This window comes from Hyla sarda, chromosome 6, assembly GCF_029499605.1.
Source record: "Hyla sarda isolate aHylSar1 chromosome 6, aHylSar1.hap1, whole genome shotgun sequence".
Lineage (NCBI taxonomy): Eukaryota > Metazoa > Chordata > Amphibia > Anura > Hylidae > Hyla > Hyla sarda.
In genome coordinates this window covers 115,278,937-115,298,569 of record NC_079194.1, presented here as the reverse complement: position 1 = coordinate 115,298,569, position 19,633 = coordinate 115,278,937, and the positions used below count along the sequence as shown (strand labels likewise).

At 41.0% G+C, this 19,633-nt stretch overlaps 1 protein-coding gene and 1 long non-coding RNA gene across 7 annotated transcripts in view; one reads left to right on the top strand and one right to left on the bottom strand.

The window, feature by feature from the left end:
- LOC130275997 (G-protein coupled receptor 22-like) overlaps positions 1 to 19,633 on the bottom strand; it is a 430,686-nt gene that overhangs the window by 172,791 nt on the left and 238,262 nt on the right. For 5 of the 6 annotated variants that reach the window (XR_008844981.1, XM_056524776.1, XM_056524775.1 and 2 more), the window contains exon 3: positions 16,084 to 16,263. The exons of the other annotated variant lie outside the window; for it this stretch is intronic. The gene's annotated coding sequence lies outside the window, so the exon portion shown is untranslated. The remainder of the gene's footprint in view (positions 1 to 16,083; positions 16,264 to 19,633) is intronic. 6 annotated transcript variants of the gene reach the window in all.
- Positions 8,167 to 9,731, top strand: LOC130276002 (uncharacterized). The gene is made up of 4 exons (XR_008844985.1): positions 8,167 to 8,434; positions 8,531 to 8,605; positions 8,853 to 8,945; positions 9,271 to 9,731. It is a non-coding gene; the product is annotated as an uncharacterized LOC130276002 (long non-coding RNA).

Genomic DNA, 19,633 nt, shown 5'->3' with positions numbered 1-19,633 from the left:
CAGGTGAGTGATCATCACCGGACCAACATGGGGCACCATAAACGGCTATCCGGCGGCAGCTTGGAAAGATTGTGTAGAGGAGGGGAGGGCACTGGAAAAATGCAGAGTCTGACATGTTTGTCCACATAACGGTCTTATCCGGACGGAGAAGAAAAGTAAAGAGGATGCCGCTGATCAGAAAAGACGTAACTGTAAGTCCCAAAATGTAACTCTAATCACTTATATGGTATACACATCCTGTGTACAGCTGATATCTACTGCCATATCACTTATATTGTATACATATCCTTTATAGCATACTGATCTGTGTATAGTGGTTTTATTCAGTACAGTATTATTGTGCGGTGGTATATATTTACTCATTGTATACCAGTATTATTGGTCATGGAAATTTACCTACGTTAAAGTGTTTCTTACATATATAAATTTTAGTTTATTCTGTGTGGGACTTGGGTGGAATAGGGTGTGGCAGAAGATTGACGAGCTGCAGAGTCTAGCAGAAGCCCTTGCCTTTTTTTTGGTCAGGGGGCCCCGAGTGTTGTCAGTCCGCCCCTGGCTATGACCCATTGGCCATAGCAGTGGTTCCTGACCCCAGACTAGAGAAGGAGTGATTGGACCACGGAAACTGGCCCTTACACAGACATACTGCCTGCAGCCGTATCCTATATATGGCTGGAGGCAGTATGTCTGTGGAGGGCCTAAAGCAGTATATGGGGGAACAGCGGGGATGGGGGGGGGTCATTAAATATATTATGGGGGCACCAAGAGGGGGGGTCAATAAATATATAGGGGGCACAGAGGGGTGTACAGAGAGGCACAAAGTGGGCACTATTAATGTGTGCAGCCATACACATGAGGAGTCTGTAAAGAAGTGGGCATTGTGCTGAAGAAAGGCGCCTAAAATGTTTGTCTGGCAGGTTCTTTGGAGACGAGTCTTCATGATGGCCTCTAATCAAAGTAGACGTAGCTTGTGAGTCAGTAAATGTAACTGTAATCCCTTATATTGGCTGCCTTGCTAGTATCTACCTCTGTGTGATAATTATGAGGCACTATTGTTGAATTTTTAGGGAAGTTTCACAGTAACTAGATTAGGGTGTATTAGAATATAGCAGGGTGCAGTGCAGTAAAATACTGTGCAGCACAATGTCTTACTACACTGCACTCTGCTTTAATCTAATTAGAAATATATTATTAGAAATTAAAATAAGATGAGGGACAGGCCCTGGGGGCGGATTCGGGGGGCGGGCCACGTGGTGGAAGGGGGGGGGGGCCCAGGCCTTGAGCTGTGTAAGGGGCCCGAAATTTCTGATGGCAGCCCTGCTCACACCTCATACCACATCTGTCTCAGCGGTATCAACTTGTTGTCCTTTTTTGCAGTTTATCCATGATAACATGTAAAACAGATTGACATGAAATAGAGGATATAAATAACATTCCTTTTTTCTGTTAAAAAAGATAAATCTGTTGCCACAAAAGAAAAAGCTGACAATGTGGATAGCATTAATAACTGCATTGAAAATCTTTTCAACAACTCACAACTAAACCCACTAAGTCCCTGACCTGACCCCCCCCCCCCCCCCCCCTTGTACCTTACTGACATATTCATTGTTGCAGAACTGGGGAATGGGGAGTAATGAAGTGAGCCAGTCAGCTCTGGAAAATATCTTCTCTTCCTTTCAGCATAAACTCTCTATTATAAGACACCTTGGAAAGTGTCCATCCTGCTGATTCAGCAATATCTGCCATTAAATGCACAGAAGATTTAGCTATATGATACTTTTAAAGGAACAGTCATTGTTTTACATGATTCAAATCAACATGAAATGTTTTTAGCGTTAACCATGTTTTCAGTCAGCCTGCAGTCTAGTGTAAACCATGTCTCCTGACAGTCCACAGTCAAGTACAGTATAAACCATGTATTCAGTCACTCCACAGTCTAGTATAAACTATGTATTCAGTCAGTCCACAGTCTAGTATAAACCATGTATTGAGTCAGCCCACATTCTAGTATAAACCATGTATCCAGTCAGTCCACAGTCTAGTATAAACATTGTCTCCAGTTAGTCAACAGTCTAGTATAAACCATGTATCTAGTCAGTCCACAGTCCAGTATAAACTATGTATTCAGTCAGTCCACAGTCTAGTATAAACCATGTATTCAGTCAGCCCACAGTCTAGTATAAACCATGTATCCAGTCAGTCCACAGTCTAGTTGTCAGGAACCGGACTGGAAGCGGGTAGTGGATTCTCTGTGTTAGTGAGGCGATGGCGTGGGCCGTACCAGGGGACCGGTTCTAAGAAGTTACACCAGAGCCCGCCGCAAGGCGGGATGGACTTGCTGCGGCGGTAACTCCCAGGCCGTATCCCCCGATAGCGACTCAACCTCACTAACAGCTGAGATAGGCGTAGTACACAAGGACAAGGCTAGGCAAGGTCAGACGTAGCAAGAGGTCAAGGCAGGCGGCAAAGGTTCGTAGTCAGGGGCAACGGCAAGGGTCTGGATACACAGGCTTGGGAACACACAGAACGCTTTCTCAGGGCACTAGGCAACAAGATCCGGCAAGGACAGGAAGGGGAAGTGGGTTTTTATATGTTTGGGAGTGATTAGCACTGATTGGGCCAGGCACAAATTAGTGGTGCACTGGCCCTTTAAATTTCAGAGAGCCGGCACGCGCGCGCCCTAGAGAGCGGGGCCGTGCGCGCCGGGACATGACAGGAGGGGAAAGGGGCAGGTGAGAGGACTGAGATGCGACCCGCGGGTGTGCGCGTCCCGCCAGAGCAGCGCTCCCGGGTCTGACCGGGGCGCTGCACGCTGAAAAACGCAGCGAGCGCTCCAGGGAGGAGCAGGGACCCGGAGCGCTCGGCGTAACACTAGTATAAACCATGTATCCAGTCAGTCCACAGTCTACCATAAACCATGAATTCAGTCAGTCCACAGTCTAGTGGTGTTGGTGTGCGGGCTCTGGTGTGTCCTTCATATAAGGATACACTGGTGAATGTCTTAATTTTAACATCAGTGTTGAGGGATAACCAATGTCATTGTATACATCTACCACAGTAGTGCACATAAATTTCTGTATTGCATTATTCTAATTGTTACACATCCACATCGTTTATCTGGTGTGGGATTCTATTGTGGCACTTGTAGTTCACTGCAGGCATTCTCCATTGTATGCATTTTTATGCTGGGGATCGCCCCTAGTAACGGACTACAAGGGCAGGATCTGCTCCCCCAGTATAAATGCACAACTGCATTTGGGGTTGAGCACCTCCAGCCATTTGAGACCAGGTTTTTTTTGTTGTTTAAAAATGTATACTTGGAGGTGTGTAAACTCCATATGTTAATGCGCCTTGAACATTTTCCAGGCAGCATTAAGGTTGCACCTGTGAGGCCATGCATCTGTATCAGCCAACTTATGTGGGGCTTGTAGCCTGTCTCTCCCTCCTCCCATTGTATGTGTGCTCAGTCACACTGGAGGCAACTGGGAGCAGGCTGTATGTCGGCCTAATGCTGCTGTAATTGCCCACTGGCCCCTGGTTTTTGCTTATTACGCACAGGTAGGTTAGCGTTAGGTCCCGTGCCATTTGAGAAACCTTAGCGTTGGTGTGCGGGCTCTGGTGTGTCCTTCATATAAGGATACACTGGCGAATGTCTCAATTTTAACATCAGTGTTGAGGGATAGCCAATGTCATTGTATACATCTACCACAGTAGTGCACCTAAATTTCTGTATTGCATTATTCTAATTGTTACACATCCACACCATTTATCTGGTGTGGGATTCTATTGTGGCACTTGTAGTCCACTGCAGGCATCCTCCATTGCATGCATTTTTATGCTGGGGATCACCCCTAGCAATGGACTACAAGGGCAGGATCTGCTCCCCCAGTATAAATGCACAACTGCATTTGGGTTTGAGCACCTCCAGCCATTTGAGACCACGTTTTTTGTTGTCACAGTCTAGTATAAACCATGTATCCAGTCATTCCAGTCTAGTATAAACCATGTTTCCAGTCAGTCCACAGTCTATTATAAACATTAAATTGAAGGTAGGGGGCTCACACTAATAGGGGATAAATGAGTATCGAGGTACTGTATGATACACGTTAACCCTACGTGTCAAAGTATAATATAGAATAATGTATGGAGATACAGACCTCTAGATACACATATGATAGTGTTCTGTGTGGGATGTCAGGATGGAATGTATAGTGATTGGTGGTCTAGTGTCAGTATATGGTGATATTAATTAACGTATATTACTGACTGGGTATTATAACAGATTAGTATAGTGTTAATTAATAATAAATATTGAATTAAATTGATATAGTACTAATAAATGATAAATGATAGATGATCTATGATTTATCTCCATACATTATTCTATATTATAAACATTGCCTCCAGTTAGTCAAAAGTCTAGTATAAACCATGTATTTAGTCAGTCCACAGTCTAGTATTAACCATGTATTCAGTCAGTCCACAGTCTAGTATAAACTATGTATCCAGTCATTCCAGTCTAGTATAAACCATGTATCCAGGCAGTCCACAGTCTAGCATAAACATTTCCTCCAGTTAGTCCACAGTCTAATATAAACCATGTATCTAGTCAGTCCACAGTCTAGAATAAACCATGTATCCAGTCAGTCCACAGTCTAGAATAAACCATGTATCCAGTCAGTCCACAGTCTAGTATAAACTATGTATTCAGTCAGTCCACAGTCTAGTATAAACTATGTATTCAGTCAGTCCAAAGTCTAGTATAAACCATGTATCCAGTGAGTCCACAGTCTAGTATAAACATTGCCTCCAGTTAGTCAACAGTCTAGTATAAACCATGTATCTAGTCAGTCCACAGTCTAGAATAAACCATGTATTCAGTCAGTCCACAATCTAGTATAAACCATGTATCCTGTCATTCCACAGTCTAGTATAAACCATTATCCAGTCAGTCCACAGTCTAGTATAAACCATGTATCCAGTCTGTCCGCAAACTAGTATAAAGCATGTATTCATTCAGGCCACAATTTAGTGTAAACAATGCTTCCGGTCAGTCCACAATCTAGTGTAAATGATGCCTCTAGTCGGTCCACAATCTAATGTAAACAATGTCATTGGTCAGTCTTTACTCTAGTGTATATGCTTTCATCAGTCAGTCCAGTCTAGTGTAAATAGGGCGGTCTCTTACTTTCTTCAGTCCGGGGCATTCACTTCCGGACCCACAGAGAATATGTCATCTAATTGTTAGATTTTCTTCTGACCCATAATTATTTTATTTTTGATTCACGGTACTACCACCAGCTCAGGGGGACTGCAATGGGGAGCCAGGTGGTCCCCTTTTATGCAAATTTAACCGTGGGCTGGTGGGAGAGTACCATTGTTTTTGGGGAGGAGGATAGTAAGTGGAACCCACATGCGAATTTATGGGGCAGGTATATAGATGACGTATTCGTTGTTTAGTCCGGAAGTGAAGGTCTATTTAAAGAATTTGTAGAGGATGTCAATTGCAACACTTTAGGTTTGAAATTTACGTTTGAGACCAATAGGGCCGAATTACATTTTTTGGACATTTTTATTAGGAGAGGGGATGCTGGTTTTCTTGAGACATCTACATACAGGAAGCCTACATCGACGAAAAATTTGCTTAGGTGGGATTGTTTTCATCCCTTGTCACGGAAAAAAGGAATCCCCATGGAACAGTTTTTGAGTATCCGTCGTAATTGATTGTCGAATTGAAAGATAGAGTTGAAAGATAGATTCTCTGAACTAGGATATCCTTTGGATACCCTTACAACACCATTCAGGAAGGCCTTAGTGTCAGAACGTCGAACCTTACTGATCCCCAAAACAACGGTGGTGGACGAGAATGTTGTGAAATTAATCGGTACTTATGATAATCAAACAGATAGGATTAAAAACATTTTGAGGAGATATTGGCCAATCCTTCTGGGTGATCAAGATCTCCAGGACTGTATCTCACCATACCCGGCCATCACTTTTAGAAGGGGGAGGTCATTGAAAGATAGGCTTGTACATTCCAGGGACAGAAGAGAGAAAGGACCTGGTTAGACAGAAAGCCTATGGGAATGTTTCATTGTGGAAGATGTAGGGTGTGTAATAATGTGCAACAATGTAAAACCTCCTCTAGTGTGGTCACTGGTAGGGAGTATAGTATTCGAGATTTTGCAAACTGCGATACAGAGGGGGTAATTTATGTAGGCACCTGTATATGCCCCTTACAGTACGTAGGCAAAACAAAAAGGCCCTTTAAGAAAAGGATTCGTGAGCACATTTGCAATATCCAAAACAGAAGGGACACTCCAGTGTCACTACACATGTGGGAATACCATGACGGTGACACTAATAGCATCTCTTTTTGTGTAATGGAGGTGATTCGAAAGGAGGAGCTTGGAACAGACGCATCCTACAAAAAGAATCGGAGTGGATTTTTAGGATGCGCTCTGTCACTCCACTCGGGTTAAATGAACGTTTGACCTATAGTTGCTTAATTTAGCATTGTCACCGTTGTTAACTCTTTTCATTACTATTATGATTATTCATATTTTTTGTTTCTGTAACTCAATTAATTAAAAAATATATTCTTTTTTGTTTAGACTAACATCATTCCCCATGATGGCCACTTCTTGTGGCGAGATATTGGAAATAGACCCTTTAACAATATTCTGATGCGAAAAAGCCCTCAATTCCATTGGTTCTAATGAGCAATTTGGATTATGGTTATTGTACCTTATATGATGTCCTATTGACACATATATATTTACAGTGCATAGAGAAAGTATTCGCTCCCCTTGAATTTTTCGACCTTTTGCCACATTTCAGGCTTCAAACATAAAGATATAAAACTGTAATATTTTGTGAAGAATCAACAAGTGGGACACAATCATGAACTGGAGCAAAATCTATTGTATATTTCAAACTTTGTTAACAAATAAAAAACTGGATGAACTGCAGAGATCTACAGCTGAGGTGGGAGACACTGTCCATAGGACAACAATCAGTCGTATACTGCACAAGTCTGGCCTTTATGGAAGAGTGGCAAGAAGAAAGCCATTTCTTAAAGATAGCCATAAAAAGTGTCGTTTAAAGTTTGCCACAAGCCACCTGGGAGACACACCAAACATGTGGAAGAAGGTGCTTTGGTCAGATGAAACCAAAATCGACCTTTTTGTCAACAATGCAAAACTTTATTTTTGGCATAAATGCAATACAGCTCATCACCCTGAACACACCATCCCCACTGTCAAACATGGTGGTGGCAGCATCATGGTTTGGGCCTGCTTTTCTTCACCAGGGACAGGGAAGATGGTTAAAATTGATGGGAAGATGGATGGAGCCAAATACAGGACCATTCTGGAAGAAAACCTGATGGAATCTGCAAAAGACCTGAGACTGGGACGGAGATTTGTCTTCCAACAAGACAATGATCCAAAACATAAAGCAAAATCTACAATGGAATGGTTCACAAATAAACATATCCGGGTGTTAGAATAGCCAAGTCAAAGTCCAGACCTGAATCCAATCGAGAATCTGTGGAAAGAACTGAAAACTGCTGTTCACAAATGCTCTCCATCCAACCTCACTGAGCTCCAGCTGTTTTGCAAGGAGAATTTGGCAAAAATTTCAGTCTCTCGATGTGCAAAACTGATAGAGACATACCCCAAGCGACTTACAGCTGTAATTGCAGCAAAAGGTGACGCTACAAAGTATTAACTTAAGGGGGCTGAATAATTTTGCACGCCCAATTTTTCTGTTTTTTATTTGTTAGCAAAGTTTGAAATATCCAATAAATTTCGTTCCACTTCATGATTGTGTCCCACTTGTTGTTGATTCTTCACAAAAAATTACCATTTTATATCTTTATGTTTCAAGCCTGAAATGTGGCAAACGGTTGAAAAGTTCAAGGGGGCCGAATACTTTCACTATGCACTATATTTTATTATATATTTATTCCATATATACTTTCCCTTTGTCTTTTGTCCTCAGTTTATAATAATTGTATTTCTTTCTTACTGATTATAGCATATATATATATATATATTTTTTTTTTTTCCCACTCATCTCTATCTTTCAGTTTTCCTGTGTGACTATTCCTGCTCTGTGTTGCTTTAAATATTAGTATCTATGCCCTGAGTCTCTAGCGATCTGTTGACAAAACTAACTGACCTGCATTTTAGCCATAGAGAGACTACGTAACGGTCACCTGACCCATGGTCATGTGACGTACTTTGTTTACGTCGTCAAGGTGATGCGGTCATGTGAAGCGCACTACCCGAAAGTGACGCATTTGGCGTCCCGGCTGATCGCCAGGTCCATTAGGCTATTTAAGAGAGGGCTAGGGTGATGGTAGTTGTCTGCGGCGTGGATCATCAGCCGCAGAACAGGTTTATTTTTCCTAAGAAATGCCGTTTTGGGGGTAAGCAGCTGTTACTGTTTATATTATATGTTGCTTGTCGTTCTGACTACTTGTAGGTAACTTTGACATATGTACATCTATTTATTTTGTTTACAGATTGGTATCTCATTAGTGACAGCATATGGGGGCTTTAGTGTGTATATCTGATGCCTTAAGCTATACTTTATCTAGGTAAGAATTACCAGCTTCTGGTGGTGGCAGTAATATTCACATTTGAACTATCCTATAGCCACTTTTGGTTTGATTTATTTATACATAGGTGGCAGTTTTGTCTGAATCATCTGAGCCTATTTAATCTGTGAATACTGGGAGTCTCCACTAGTCTACATCATTTACATTAGTGCTGCTCTGGACCTGTTTTTCTGTTTACTATGGCTGTGAATTGTATGGTGATTCTTGCCCTATATCTATATTCTAGTGGGATCCTATTCAGTTCATATCTTTGAGGGGATTCATCTATCAGTGAATCACTGTTTTTTGGCAGAATTTTTTGGTATACTATTGTCTGGAGGTAATATTTATTTTATTTTTAAAAATCTGAATATATATTTACCTCTCTTTATCATCTTAGTACTCTTTACTGTATATATACACCTATATATATATACATATATATATATATATATATATATATATATATATATATATGTTAATATCATTATCAGCTTTATCCTCTCTTTTCAAAACTCTATTGCCACTACCACTCATTCCTTTCTATGTTTTTTTCTTTTCATTTTTCTTTGTATACAATGTATTGTTGTGTTGCAGCTGTATATGTTATGTTATTAATTCATTGTCTGCTTTGTATGTGGTCTGTTGCTATTTTTTTGCTACAGGACTAATAATGCGTAAGACGCTACAAGCAATTCGTTCAGCCTATCGTCTGTTTCTACATAATCCAGTGAAGGCTTAGTACTATGTCTATTTGTGCCACTCTGAGTCTGTATCGCTACCTGCATACTTAGAATTTATGTGCTTATGTGATTTTTTATGTGCATGAATTTTTCTACCATTCTGTCACATTATTCCCCTTCTTTATGTGCAGTTCTATATCTATATGTATTTATTTGCTTATTGTATTTTGTGATCCCCTGATGAACCGCTGTATGTCATAAGATAAGTGGGGAAACGCGTTGGGATATACAGGTGTTCATCATAGGAGAACCTATATGTGTATATGTTCTTTTATTATATTTTTTCAAAACATTTTTTCTCTATACTTGATGTGGGATTTTTTAAGGAATTAATAAATGGTTGTTTTAGCTTAATGAGATTTTGTAAATTTTTTTTTTAGTCTAGTGTAAACCCCGCCAGTGGTCAATCTACAGCCTAGTGTAAATCCAGCTGCTAGTCAATAATCCAGTTTATTGTAAACACTGCTGCTGATTGGTCCATAGTTGAAAGTAAATAATGCAACTGGTATATTGCACAGTATAATGCAAATTATTTTTGTATTTGATTTGTAATATTTATAGAGTTTTGAATTGGTCACTTACAATTAAAAATGCCTTGCAAATCTGTGAAAATTCTACATGTATGGCCTATAAATTCCCACTAATTCCACTGTTCTTACATTACCGCACCTATGATGGCCACCCACCATCACTGACAGCTTTCTATCAGACATCTATCTATCTATTATCTATATCACCTTTAGCTTTAACTATTCAGCTCCCCCAACTTTCCCTTACACCAATGCTTTGGGTTCACACTGGAGCGCTAATAAAAAGCTAAGGGGGGTCAGCTGTTGCGGATCCTGGCAGCTGGTGAAATACGTTTTTCATAACATCGCCAGGGAATCCTCTCTGGCTTTCATGTAAAGATAAAAGGAAGAAAGCTGAACTGTTATTAAGCACTAAATCCAGGCAGAGTTGTCCTATGGCTGGGGTAAGAACAGCTTGTGGTTAACTCTCCCATTGCCAAAGCTTACTGATAAGAAGGATGTAGATTCGTACTTGTGGGTTAAGACAATCCAAGAACTGCCTATCCTCTCCTTTGGGGCTTCATGACTAGAACATATTATATTAACAGAACATTGTAAACAGACACAGTAGGAAATTGCTAGTGACATCTTTCATGGTGCTGACATGTATTTGCATACCTGGCAACCGTTCAGAGATTAGTCCTGGCAAGGTCAGTTGGTAGGAAGCAGTAAAAGGTTAGATGTAGGGTGCATATTTTTAAATTTGAATTCTAAGCAGTACAAGCAGTGATATAAATCCTATATAAGGGTCGATTTTGGGCAAGGCTGCGCCACGTGTTTTAGTAGATATACCATCTTTTCCTGAAATTCCCAACAAGAACGATCAGTCAGTGATAGAGCTCCCCTGTGCTAATGGCCAACGGCAGGCCAGAACCATTCACCTTTGTCCCCTGTTAGTATGCTATGCCAAAACAATCAGTGGTATAGCCAACTGGCTTTAGAATCAGGTACAATCATGTAGAGTTATATAGTAAAAGTACCAGTCTGGACACCAGTTTCAAGGCACTCTTCCCTTAGAGTATGATCATGCAGAATTATTAAATATACCAGCAGGGAGTGTCTACAAAACATGTTCCAAGTCATTACATTTTCTTCATTGTAAAGTAATGCAAAGATGCTAAAAAGCCAGATGATGGTTACAGGGGGACTTCCAAACCATTAAGGTTTCACTGTTACATGTCTTCTGTTTCTTTACAACCAATTGTACCCACATTTTCTTTGATAATCCTAGTTATGATCTGCAAACTGAAGACACCATAAACAAACTAAACATATATAAACATGTTACGCATGAATTTACAATCAATCCGAAACACAATCTGGCACTGCAATGTGTGTGTTTTATAGGTTTTCTGAACAAAGATGATTTGATAAATACAAGTGTAAATGAATTTCAATCCATGTCATGAAGTACAGTTTTCAAATGTATTTATCGTATACCTTTATGTAGCACTGACATGTTTCAAAGAACTGTACAGAGATGATTGCATTGGTCCCTGTCTGCAGTAGGGATCTAACCTCAGTAAGTTTTGTAGAATGTGGCAGGAAACTAAAGGACTCAGAGGAAACTCACTCAAACATGGGTCACTCAAACACATGTGGCACGTCGAGCCCCCTCTGTGGGCACGCGGCCGTACTTCGCCAGATGGAGCAAACCTGGACATCCCTGTGCCCCGAAAGATCTTTTCAGGACACAAGGATGTTCCGGTTACCTTTCTGCGGCCCTGCGTTAACTTTAAAAACGCAGGGGCCAACAGGAGGTAGCGCACGCAGGGACGTCCCATGTGTGCGCCAAGAGGAGCAGAGTATCGGAGCATCGAGGAGGAGGACATGCGCTGGCTGGCATGGTAAGTTACCAGCTACACTTCAGCTTCGATGCTCCGACCACCGCTCCTCCGGTCCCGGGACCTACTGCTATGGCCTATAGGCCATAGCAGTAGGTCGTGACCCCTGACCGGAGGAGCGGTGGACGGAGCACTGAAGTGGGGCAGTACACAGACATACAGCCTCCAGCCATACACTGTATATGGCTGAAGGCTGTATATCTCTGGGGGAACTATACTGCACCTAATGTGGGGGGACTACAACCTAATGTGGGGGAACATACTGCCAACCTAATGTGGGAGAACTGCAGCTTAATATGGGGGAAATACAACCTAATGTGGGGGAACTATACTACCTACCTAATGTGGGGGAACTACAACCTAATGTGGGGGAACTATACTGCCTACCTAATGTGGGGGAACTATACTGCCAACCTAATGTGGGGGAACTATACTGCCTACCTAATGTGGGGGAACTACAACCAAATGTGGGGGAACTGCAACCTAATGTGTGGGAACATACTGCCTACCTAAGTTGTTTTTTCTAAACTTAAACCTCAGTATTCTGATTTAATTGCTGTGCTGGCACTTTGAGGGGAAAAAAGTTGTCATGTATTAAGGTTTGGGTACTCAGGCTCAAAAAGGTTTGCTATCACTAGTCTAGGGCAATATTTCCCAACCAGTGTGCCTTCAGCTGTTGCATAAACTACAACTCCTAGTATGCCCGGACAGTCAAAAGCTAGTGATCTATGATGCTGTCAGTGCAAGCCATTAGACCTGTGGTCTGGAAGTGACCTTTGTCCATAATAAACCTTTATTATGCACATGTAAAAGTGGGCTTGGGGCTGTATGTGAGAGCGCAAGCAATCCTGTAAACAAGTGCCAATCTCATTAATTGGTGCACATTTACAGATGGTTCGAGTGTCGGGAGAGGATGGATGTCAACCTTTTTGGTTATCAACCACTGGCTGCACATTTTTCTAGCAGGTCAAAACCTTATCAGCTGACCTATGACCATTTGCTCATTCTCTAGCTGATTTCTGGCTCCATTATACTGTTTTGCCCTTATTTGCGGTTTCTCAAGCCCTTGAGAAGTGCTTGTGAATGCGCAAACACACGCAAAACTGTGTCGCCCCCCGTGTCCGTCTCTCCCTCTGCCATCTTCCATCCTGCCGTCCTGTGTGTTTGTTACTGCACTCTACCTGTTCAACATGCCGAATAAAGTGTGAATAGTCTTCAAGCTTCTCAAATGGTGGGAGCAGCATTTTTTCTTTATCTTTGTGGGTGTAAATATTATTGGCTCTGGACCTGTTTATGCTAGTAGTGTTGAGCGGCATAGGCCATATTCATATTTGCGAATATTCGCGAATATATGGACGAATATTCGTCATATATTCGCTAAATTTGCATATTCGTGATATTCTCGTTATATTTTCGCATATGCATATGCGAAAATTAGCATATGCGAAAATTCGCACGCCAGTCTCACACAGTAGCATTAGAGCCTTCTTTACACCACACAAGCTGGAAGCAGAGAGGGGTGATCACTGTGATGTGTACTATGAAAAAAAAAAATGAATATTCGTAATTACGAATATATAGTGCTATATTCGCGAATTCGCGAAATTGCGAATATACGCGAGCAACACTAGCTAGCACCACTGTGGTGTCCCGGTACAGGACCTGTCCTGTACCATCCTTAAGTCCCCTCAGGAAGAGTCCATTCGGTCCATTGGGCTCTTCTTCCCCTTGTTGTCTCATGTCAATGCAATGTATATTCATTATGTGTATCTATCGTTCATATGTATAAAGTTGTACAGTTTGTATAAAGTGCATAGGACCTTCCTTGGTCATGTGACCTACTGTCATGCAATATACCCAGAGTTCCATGGGCACAGGAACCCCAGGCATTAGCAACCAAAGGGCTTTAGTCCAGCCCCCTGGTATATAAGGGGCTGTAGTCTCTATTCTCTCTCTCTCTCTCTCTCTCTCTCTCTCTCTCTCTCTCTCTCTCTCTCTCGGATCTAAAGGGAAGCACAAAGTCACTTCTAAAACGTGAGTTACAATTCTCTCTACAAATCCAGTGACTACTACTCAGCTAAGGAATATATTAGTAGTACAAGTCCAAGCAAGCCTGCGAGGTATCCTGTGTCCCGGTTGCCTCTGTGGAAGCTACATTACTGTAAAGACTGTTTCCTGAATATTCTAAGTAAATGTTCCAGTTATTGCAAAACCCTTGCTGAGGAGATTGCTTTATTGCATATCGTTTCTGGGCTGGTTGTCGGGGGTTATTATACTGAAACAACCGCATCCTGGCGTCATGAACACTAAGGGGTTAACAACAGCTTGCCCCCAGGGTTAATACCACCAGACCACCCTGCTACATACCGCAACACCCTGTGGTCACCACACCACCATAGCAATATTTTTAAGGAACGTACATTATTAGCTTGTAGCTGCGGACTTCTTTACATTATATGGAATAAGATGAAGTTTGCGGTGCTGAGTCGGCTCTCTGGTGAGTGATGTCTGCTTGTTCAGCGATAATCACCCCATGTAATAGGACCCTAATACACAGGGCTATTATTGGCCCTGTAATCCGCTTATATCCGAGAGAGAGTCTACTAGGCTGATGCTCGTATAGTGTAATAACCATGTAATACATTTACTCTTTACTGATCAGGAAAGAGACAACCACTGTTCAGGAAAGATCATTGACCTGATAAACTGAATCTATATATATATAAAACTCTTGTGTGTATGTATGTGTATGTGTGTATGTATGTATGTTTGTGTGTGTATGTATGTATGTTTGTGTGTGTATGTATGTATGTTTGTGTGTGTATGTATGTATGTTTGTGTGTGTATGTGTGTGTGTGTATGGTCCAGCATCACGCCCAAACGGCTAAAGATATCGACATGAAACTTGGCACACATGTTACTTATATGTCAACAACAAACATATGATAGGTGATTTAACCCTTACTCATCCTCATTTGTCAGGGTCGGGGTTTTTGTTTAAAGTCCCATACAAGTCCATGAGAAATATATGTTACTGCATAAGTTCTAAACGGCTGGAGATATTTCCATAATACTTGGTCACATGCTACTTATATGTCCACTTAAAATATAGGATAGTTAATTTAACACTTAACTACCACCATTTGTGAGGGTCTGGGTTTTTGTTTAAAGTCCCATGCAAATCAATGGGAAATGTATGTTCCCACATAACTTCTGTACGGCTGGAGATATTTCAATAATACCTGGTACATATATTACTTATATGTGAAATAAAAAGATATGATAGTTAAATTAACCCTTACCTACACCCTTATATAAAAGATGGGTTTTTGTTTCAAGTCCCATGCAAGTATGGGACTTCCAGTACCTTACTCCACAAGCTCTGCTCTGCATCTCCTGTGAATGTTTCAATCCGGCTTGCAAGAATCACCCCATCTCGCAAAGACATGCCCATATTTTAAGCCCCACCCCTTTTATTATATACCCTTTTTGTGCATCCGTCTGGCTTGCAAATCCCCAGTCCCACAAAACCACGTCCCCTTCTATTTTCAGCTTACAATATCTTCATCACAAATCAGTCCCACCTTAGGACAGGATACAAGGACGGTATATGAGGTTGGGATATGAAGATGGGATGTGAGGACGGATAGGAGGACGTGATGTAAGGACGGTATATGAAGTCGGGACATGAGGTAAGGATATGAGGACGGGATATGAGGTTGGGATATGAAGACGGGATATGAAGACAGGATATGAGGACAGGATATGAGGTCGGAATATGAGGATGGGATATGAGGTCGAGAGAGGACGGGAAATGAGGTTGAGATAGGAGGTCGGGATATGAGGACGGGATAGGAGGTCAGGATAGGAGGTCGAGATATGAGGATGGGATATGAGGACAGGATATGAGGTTGAGATATGAGGACGGGATAGGAGGTCAGGATATGAGGACGGATAGGAGGACAGCATAGGATGTCAGGATATGAGGTCGAGATATGATGACAGGATATGAGGATAGGATATGAGGTTTGAATATGAGGACGGGATAGGAGGTTGGGGATATGAGGACAGGATATGGGGTTGGGATATGATAACAATATATGAGGATGGCATATGAAGTCAAAAGCTTCCTCCTTTGTTGATTTTACTCCCCAACAAGGATTAGGAAGGAAAAACCGGGCAACGCCCAGAACTCAGCTAGTAGCTTAATAAAAACTATCCAAACTGACCAAATATTTCCAAACTGATCCGGAATTTTCACATCTGACCTAAAAAGACATTTAATTACACCGTTCAAGAGCTCTGCAAATCTGAGAACCTACCTGAAGTGTTAGACACATTCATATGAATGAATGCAAACTTCCAAGGAGAGGAAGTTGACTGGTTTGATTGGCTATACATTTGTAATTGTGTCACACATTGAAGGTGCCTCTTACTGACCCCCCACAGAAGAAACATGGAGGCAGAGGTGGAGTAATTCCCAAATGAAACTCTAGAGTGACCTGCAAGACAAAAAAGAGTTACTGTTTGAGCAATTTTATATTTAGAACTTATACACAATGTTAGAAGAACCCTGTTGGATTAATGAATTAGGACCTAGAAGTGTAAATCCAACGATGAACATCAAAGTAACTTTGTAAGATATCTTTATATAGGCCAAAGCTTTGTTCTCCTAATCTGAGCACCAAATTCTGTACTCTTCTGATACTCTTCCTGCAGTCACCACTAGGGGGAGCCTACTGCATAAGCAACAATTAAAGGGGTACTCCAGAGGAAAACAATTTTTATTTCAACTGGTGCCAGAAAGTTAAACAGATTTGTGAATGACTTCTATTACAAAACCTTAATCCTTCCAGTATTTATCAGCTGCTGTATGTTCCATAGGAAGTTCTTTTCTTTTTGAATTTCTTTTCTGTCTGACCACAGTGCTCTCTGCTGACACCTCTGTCCATTTCAGGAATTTTCTAGAGCAGGAGAAAATTACCATTGCAAACCTATTCTGCTCAGGACAGTTCCTAAAATGAACAGAGGTGTCCGAAGAGAGCACTGTGGTCAGACAGAAAAGAAATTCAGCAGTACTGGAAGGATTAAGATTTTTTTAATAGAAGTTATTTACAAATCTGTTTCACTTTCTGGCACCAGTTGAAATCCATTTTCCACTGGAATACCCCTTTAAATTCAATTATAAATCAGTCTTCAGGGAGCGCCTAAGCTTCCTCTAATGAAGGCTACAGGAAAACCAGAGCTCCAACTACTATAAAGATATAAAATGCAATTGGTACAAAACTATTAAGCTAAATATGCAATTGTGTTTTAAATTGGAATTGTACATTAAAGTATTTTATTTATGTCAACATTCACATTGCCACTAGTCTCCAAGCATTAGCGTGAGAACCTCTCTGAACCCTGGCGGGATAGAGGAGTTTGTTTGATGCATACGGAATTGTAATTATCAAAGTCTTGGAAGCATTTCCCATGATAGAAAGACAGAATGAAGCATTCTTATCTACAGTTCCCACATTAATCCAGTTATTTGTTCCAATTCTGCGCTCCCTGTATTGATCCTACTACAGCCAATGCTTCCAGATTCTCTGTAGGTGCCTCTTCCCTTGTTGTAGTGTTAATAATGTGTAAAGCTTCCCTTATACAAGTACATTATCTGGCCCTCTCTTTAGGCATACACAAAAGCCTAAAATGGTCCTTCATCTTTTATCATGTAATTTTTTAGGTCCAACATTCTGTGCTCAATCATTTCTGAATATATCATTATAGTGGTCAGAGAACTTATGTCAAACATAGCTTCAAATCACCTGCATAAACATAATACATTTTCTCCTCTCCTTTTAAGGTGTGACCCTTTAAATTTTCCACCAGCAAACCCAAATGAGGGCCTGTTTTTTTGTGCCACCATATGTGCTTTGTAACAACATCACTGGTGATGTTATAAAATCTATGGTGAAAGCTAAATTAAAACATTTGTATTGTCGGATGGAACAGAGGCAATTAGAGACCCCCATCCTGTCCTCTCAGTTTTGCCATTGTGGTCCCAATCAGCTCCCTGAGCTAGCTGGGAATTATTTTTTACCAGTTTCTGATGCTGCAATTAACTTTGATTGCAGCAACTAAAGGATTAATGCTGGACATGAAGCGTGCTTCATACAACTGGAGCAGGTCTAAGATGTACCCTTACGCTCAATGCCCTGAATGTGTTAAATCATAACATTTTTGATGCCTGCAGCCACCACTAGAGGGAGTTTATTGTATTCAAATTATTATTGAATTTAAACGTGGGTTTCTCGGCTAATTTGATTTATTTCCTTCAATAGGGTAGGCCATCAATCGCTGATCAGCAGAGTGCAGAAAAACACCAACTTTCTCTGATCAACTATTGGTTACAGCCACGGCCTCCGCACCTACACAAGGAAAGATAACAGAAGCAATTGGCTCCATTTACTATGTAGTGATGGTGCCACATAACTCCAGCTCAGCTCTCATTCAAGTAAAGTTGATGCAGAGGATCTGATCAGTCCATCAGATCAAGTGTGGACATTGGGGGGGTAGTTATCATTTTTACCTGTCAGTTTCTTTTTACCCATTTTTTTTATTTTACTTTGGTTTTTACGGACATGCGCCAAATTTATCATTTGGCACATGTCTTTTAGTAACTTTGGCGCATACCATATTTTTCCTTTGGTATGTGTGTTTTTTATGTCAGAATTATGTCGGAGGTAATTTGCGTCAAACATGCGTATAAAAAAAAAGGCAAATTAGCGCCAAAATACAATTGGCGCAAATTATAAATTACTGACCACTGCAAAAATCATACACAGAACCGTCAAATCCTAGCAAATTTAGAAAATCACAGTGGAGAGAATGCGCCAAACATACGCAATAGAAAACATAAATCCGTTAATAAATACCTCCCATTACCTTTAAAAAAATGGAAGGGTATTTTTTTCTATAATTGTTTATATATTGCCTAAGAGTTAAATTAATGGAAACTGTCATCCTGTTCACCCACACTAAACCCAATATACAGGGTTACAGTCTGGGTGAACAGGAGACCAATGAGGGGTCTCTGACTAACATACATACCTTCAGTCTGGCGCCCGGTCCCTCTGAAGGTTTGCTTTTTTCGGTGTATTGCACACTGAAGGCGGGCCCGCCGGGTGAATTTGAATATTCATGTGGCGCTGGTCATGTGAGTACTTGCGCCTACTGAGCGCTTACATGACCAGCGACCATTATTTTTCAAATTCACTGCCTCCAGTGCGCAATTTGCCGAAAGAAGCAGACCTTCAGAGGTACCGGACACCAGACTGAAGGATAGTTAGTCAGAGACCCCGGATTGGTCTCCTGTTCACGCACACTATAACCCGGTGTATTGGGTTTAGTGTGGGTGAACAGGACGACCATTTTCCTTTAAATATTAAAGTGCAATTATAAGAAAATGTTAAATTTCGAGCTGTTTGCAGCAGATTGGAAGAATCATTAAGAAAATAGACTATTTACCATTATCCACATTATTCGTCCTAAAAAGCAGCTGTTATGTGTATGTAGGTGGATATGTGAATATTAAGGTAGCTGGTTATTTTGATCCACATAATGCCCATATGATAATACTGAACTCATAAAGCTTTGTCGTGAAGACATATGAAAAGACATGCTGTATAAAATAAATAAAAAAAAGAGTATACTATAGAAATGTATATGTAGCAAGTTTCAACAACTATAGAACAAAAAAGTAAGTAGGCACTGCAGGGTCCAATGCATAGAAGGACAGAAAGGCAGCTTTATATGGTCAAAAACTGCAATGAAAACCAAGCGGTGCTCAAATGCTGAATAAAGCAATCTCCAATACAAACACAAAAT